We start from the raw sequence: 5,923 nt of genomic DNA, 5'->3' as shown, positions 1-5,923 counted from the left end.
TCTCTCTCTCTCTCTCTCTCTCTCTCTCTCTCCCCCCTCCTCCTCCTCCTCCTCCTTCTCCTCCTCCTCCTCCTCCCCCCTTCCACGCTCTCTAAAAATCAATGGGAAAGTAGTCTCAGGTGCGAATTAACAACAACAAAAGCCCCCAAACTGAACAAGTGGAGGTACCCATGTGGCTAACGGCTCACGGGATGGTTCCTCAAGCCCCACCAGCCCTGACCATTGTCACCCTCGTCACCCTCATCCTCACTGTTCCATTTCACATCTCCACGGAGCTGGGGACCACTAACTACTTGGAATTCACCTGGGCCTCCCGCCCTGCCCGCTGTCTGCCTCCTGTGTCCCTGGCAACCGCCTCCTGCAAGCGGAGGGCTCCCAGGGACCCCTTTCCTTAAGCAGCTGCTGCGGCCCGTTGTTTTCCACAAGGAGTCCCCAGGGGTTCCCTGAGGCAGACTCACACTTGACCCTGCCGTGACCCGGTCACGCGGCCTCCCCTCGGGGAAGCGGTGCCAGGCGCTGGGCGCCCAGGGGTGGGTCCTGGCAGCCTCCCGCCTTCCAGCTCATCACCTGCTGTTTTCTCCCCAGAGCCTGCGTTGGGACCTGCCTGGTGTCAGGGGTTCCTGCCGGGGCAGCTCCCCGCGGAGCCGGCCGGGGCACAGCCCTCCCTGGGGTCCGTCCGTCAGCGGAACTTGGCCGCGGGCGCACAGGTCATGCATCTGCTAGGGTGGGTGAGGGGGGCACCGTTCAGCACCCGATCTTGACTTTGATGCTTGCCAAGCACTTTATTTATTTTAAATATATCCTTATTGATTTCAGAGAGGAAGGGAGAGGGGAGAGAGAGAGAGAGAGAAACATCAATGATGAGAGAGAGAGAGAGAGAATCATGGATTGGCTGCCTCCAGCACACCCCTCACTGAGGATGGAGCCCGCAACCCGGGCCTGTGCCCTGACCGGGAATCGAACCCCTGAGCAGAAGCAAGATATATTTTTAAACACAAGCCTCAGAGAGAGGAGATCCGCTCACACGGCCCCAGTGCCTACTCATGGGCAGCTGTTGGCCGTGGATGCCCTCAGCCTGTGCGAGGCCGTGTTCTCAGTTGCTATTTCTATTCCCATCCCTGGCAGACCACAGGAGACTGCCCGCGGCAGAAGGCTCTCGCCTGCTCTCGATTTCAAGACCGTGATTTCGGGCCGCCCTGGGGCAGCTGGGCCTGAGCTCACGGACGGAGTTGGTAGCTTTTCTATTTCCCTTCTTCACACAGACTCCGTGGCACTGCCCGACGGGGCTGAAGTCTCAGAAGTTGGCTAGTTTGGCTGCCTACCCGGTGCCCCCCACCCCTCCCCTCTCCCCTTTGCCCGAGAGCTCTGGGCCCCTGCTGATCCTCCCAGCAGCTCAGGTCCCTCATTTGCAAATTAAAATAACCTTTGTGGCCCGGCCGGCGTGGCTCAGTGGTTGAGCATCGACCTATGAACCAGGAGGTCACGGTTCGGTTCCCGGTCAGGGCACATGCCCGGGTTGCGGGCTCGATCCCCAGTGTGGGGTGTGCAGGGGGCAGCCGGTCCATGATTCTCTCTCATCATGGATGTTTCTCTCTCCCTCTCCCTCTCTAAAATCAATATATTTTAAAGAGAAAGAAAAGAGCCTTTCTGGTATCAGTTTTGCTTCTTCTTGTCGCTCTGATGAGGATGTATTTCCTTAGCTGCAGAGAAGAAAGGCACTGACAAGTCCTGCAATGACGCCCCTCTGTTGCGTGCATTCAGATTGCCCAGCTCAGGCGCACTGGTGTGTCCCCCTGGTATTATTACCGTGGTGGTTTGGGGAGAAGCGCTTCTGACCAGCGGCTGGAGGAGACGCCCTCTGCCCGCCCTGGGCCCCGGGCCCCGGGCCCTGCGGCGCTGGCCCCCACGGAGGCGGAGGCTGTCCTCGCCTGCCTGTGTTTATTTGACTTATGTAACATAAACAGCTCCAAGGAGACGCGCTCCACTTTTGTTTTCAGGCTCAGCCTTCACTTGCCCTCCGCAGAGCGTGTTGCCTGGGTGGTTTCCTGTGGCCTCTCTGTTTTGCTGCTAGAGAACAAAACAGCCCGCCCTTGACCCTGCTCGGGGGCCGGCCCTTTCTTCCCGTCCCCCAGCAATGAGCGCGAACCCCTGCTCTCACAGCCAGCCAGCTGCGTCCTCAGAGGCTCTGCTGGCCAGGCAGGGGGGCGTCCACCCGGGCAGACACGAGGCCGGTGTGGGGCTGACTTTCTCCGTGGCTTTTTAAAAATATATGTATTTTTATTGATTTCAGAGAGGAAGGGAGGGAGAGAGAGGGAGAGAGAGAGAGAGAGAGAGAGAGAGAGAGACATCGATGATGAGGGAGAACCATGGATCGGCTGCCTCCTGCACACTCCACACTGAGGATTGAGCCCACAACCCGGGCACGTGCCCTGACCGGGAATTGAACCATGTGGCCTCTTGGTTCGTAGATTGATGCTTAACCACTGAGCCACACCGGCCAGGCGAGAATGGTCTTTTCAGAACTCTGAGTTTGGGGAAGGGACTAGAAAAATGGAAGGCCTAGGGACTTGGAGGATCGAGTCCCCAGGGTGTGGGGTGGGGAGGAGAGGGCAGATAGCAGGAGTGACCGTGATCGGACCAAGAAGCGAGACTGCCAGCCACAGTTCTTTTTCCCACTGGATCCCGGAAAACTATGAGAGAAAGAAAGAAAGAAAAGGAAGGAAGGGAAGGAGGGAGGGAAGAAAAGAAGGAATTAGAGTGATGGGGGGAGGATATGAAATTGGAGGTTTTGCATTAAGAAATATTTTAAGGTCTCCCAGCCGGCCGGCGTGGCTCAGTGGTTGAGCATCGACCTATGACCCAAGAGGTCACGGTTTGATTCCCGGTCAGGGCACATGCCCGGGTTGCAGGCTCGATCCCCAGTGTGGGGTGTGCAGGGGGCAGCCGGTCATGATTCTCTCTCATCATGGATGTTTCTCTCTCCCTCTCCCTTCCTCTCTGAAATCAATAAAAAAATTAAAAATAAAATAAACACTTTAAGGTTTACCCACAGAAGCCCGGCCAGGGCTCCTACCCAGCCACACGGCTTCCTGGTCTCTCCAAGCCGCCCAGACGCCTCTGATGCTGCCAGCAGCGGCGGGCACGGCTTCAACTCCTGCATATCTTCCCCTTTGCCAAGTCCCAGCTCACCCTCCCGTCCCCTCCACCTTCCTCCCCTTCAAGGTCAAATCTGTCCTCTTCAACTTTCCAGGGCTTTCCAGTGGGGTGACAGCCGGTCCTGCAGAGCCCTAGCTGGGAGTGTCCCTCCTGTTCCCATCCCCCCGAGGGTTCCAGTAACAGGGCGTGAAGCAAACAAAGGCAAACAGTCATCTGGTGTTCCGATGGCATTTTTTTTTTCGTTTTTAGAAAATGTTAATGACGGGTTCTGTGATTACTCTGGGCTTGGCCGCGCTCGCTCTGCCTTCAGCACATCTGGTCTTGGGGAACAGCGCAAGTAGCAGGAGTCTTTTTGGCCCTGGGAACGGAGCCCGGCCAAGGCTGCCATGCCGCTTGGAAGCGCGTCAGCGAGGCCAGCCAAGCTCGGGGAGATACAAGACTTTTTCTGTAGGCTGGGCGGCCGGCCAGGACCGCTCCAAAAAAAAAAAAAAAGAAAAAAAAATGTGAATTGGCTACGAGCGGCTGCCACGCAAACACTTCTGGAAATTTCTGTGCCGGGGCCTGCCAAAGCCATTATGCACAACATGAATTACAAGGGTTTCTATCTCCCCGAGCAGTTGCTCTCTGAGCTGGAATTCTCCTGTGCGTTTTATAAAACGTACACCCGCGGCCTCAAATGAGAAAAACACCCCAAGAATTCACGGCCAGTGTGTGTGTGTGTGTGTGTGTGTGTCTTTCCATTCGCGTTGCCAAGCTCCCAATTTTTTCCTGAATCGGGAGAAAGAGCCCCAAACTTCGGTTTGGATTCCGTTTCACTCTAACACGTGGGAGGCGATGGGGCTTCCTGGAAATTCTAGAAGAGAGGGACGTCTCATCCTGGAGACGACCTAACGTCTAGGGAGGAAAAACAATAAAAGTGCAACCGACACGCTTGGAAGGGGAAAGCCACGCGCCCTGCCCTGGGCTGCCCCTTCCCGTCCCTGGGCTGCAGGACCCGCTGTGGGATTTTTCTTTCAGCTGCAGAGTGAACCTGCGGGCAGGAGGGGCGCCCCAGAGCCCGGGACTGCCAGACCCCCGGGGCCAGGTCTCGGGTCCTGCAGGCCCATCAGCCACACAGGCTATTGGGGAGCACAGGGTAGGTCCCGAAAGGCAGGCCACCGAGGCTCAGGGTGCACCAGCCGGAGGAGACCAGCCGATCCCTCTGGTCACAACCCCGTCTGCCCCGGACTCCCTCCTGCTCAGGACTCCGAAGAGGTGTCTGCATCACTGGTTCCAAACGAGCGGCCTCTTTCTGGGACTCAGATGCACGGGGTGACTCAGGCTGCCCAGGACGGTGTCCAGGGCCCCAAGCCCACGCCTCTTCCCCAGGAGCCTGGGCAGGACATGGCGCAGAGGACGTGTGTGAGCGCGAACGGACCATCCTATTAGCACGGACCAGGCCGCAAGCACCGCCGAGCCCTCCTCACCCACCGCCTCTTGGTTTTTTAAAATGTAGGGTGTCATTTATTATTTTTTGTTTGTTAATATATATTTTTATTGATTTCAGAAAGAGGAAGGGAGAGAGAGAAAGAGAGAGAGAGACATCAATGATGAGAGAATCATGGATCAGCTGCCTCCTGCACACCCCACACTGGGGATCGAGCCTGCAACTCGGGCATGGGCCCTGACCGGGAATCAAACCGTGACCTCCTGGTTCCTAGGTCAATGCTCAACCCACTGAGCCACGCCGGCCGGCCGGCTGGGCCCTCCCGCCCTCCCTCTCTTTCCCCTCAGAACCGGATTGGCAGTAGCTGCTATTCCTGCGCCGTGGGCCCCACTGAACCGGCAGAAGGTGCCAGTGCTCAATAGGGTTCCTTCCCGTGGAGAACGGGTCCCAGAACCGCAGGCCACGCTGAGCCATCGGACAGGTTTGGGCTGGAAAACAGCTGGCCCGGGAACGGGCTCTTGGCTGCGTTCCCGTGCGGCTCACATCGCCTGTCCTGCTCTTGGCTTCAGCTTGGCTCCCAGGACACGTTCCCTCCGTTTCCTTCGCTCATGTTCCTGGATCCGCGCTGCAGAATGGTAGGCAGCACCGAGCCAGGGGAGTCAGCCAAAGAGGACGCTCCCCTGCCCGGGGAGGTGGGGGGCGTCCGTCTCCGATCCCCGCAGGTCCTCTGGCGCCGACGTTCCCACGTGAGCACTGTTGTTTTTGTCGCGGGGCCCTCTCTGGGGGATTTCAAATTCAGCTTCGTTGTCACTGTGGCTTTTTCCTTTCTCCGTGGAAGGAAGCCCCCCTCCCAGGTCCCCAGGAAGCACAGTGGTCTGTCCACTTGCGGCCTGGCCCCCGGGGCTTCTGTGACGTCCGAGCTCCGGTGGCCGAGGCCACACCAGGAGCTTGTGAATTGGGGCGAGTCCAGCTGCCACAGAAGCTCAAACAGGATGATGACCCAGGGCTTCTAAAGAGCAAACTGTGGCTCGGCTGGTGTGGCTCAGTGGTTGAGCATCAACCTATGAACCAGGGCGTCCAGTCCTGCACACCCCCTACTGGGGATCGAACCCGCAACCGGGGCCTGTGCCCTGACTGGGAATCGAACCGTGACCTCCTGGTTCATAGGTTGATGCTCAACCACTGAGCCACACCGGTGGGGATATTTATTTATTTATTTACTAGGGGCCCGGTGCACGAAATTCGTGCATGGGTCGGGTCCCTCGGGGGAGTGTCCCTCAGCCCAGCCTGCCCCCTCTCACATACAGGGACCCCTCAAGCGCTGACCCCCATCCCCCTCCA

General features: G+C 58.0%; 1 long non-coding RNA gene across 1 annotated transcript in view; it reads left to right on the top strand.

Moving 5' to 3' along the window:
• LOC102770379 overlaps positions 1-1,345 on the top strand; it is a 21,834-nt gene extending 20,489 nt beyond the window's left edge. The window contains exon 4 of the long non-coding RNA XR_001513455.1: positions 1,263-1,345. This is a non-coding gene — a long non-coding RNA (uncharacterized LOC102770379). The remainder of the gene's footprint in view (positions 1-1,262) is intronic.
• Positions 1,346-5,923: the final 4,578 nt, after the last annotated feature.

The sequence above is a fragment of the Myotis davidii genome, unplaced genomic scaffold, assembly GCF_000327345.1.
Source record: "Myotis davidii unplaced genomic scaffold, ASM32734v1 scaffold174, whole genome shotgun sequence".
NCBI lineage: Eukaryota > Metazoa > Chordata > Mammalia > Chiroptera > Vespertilionidae > Myotis > Myotis davidii.
This window is presented reverse-complemented; position numbering and strand designations above follow the sequence as displayed.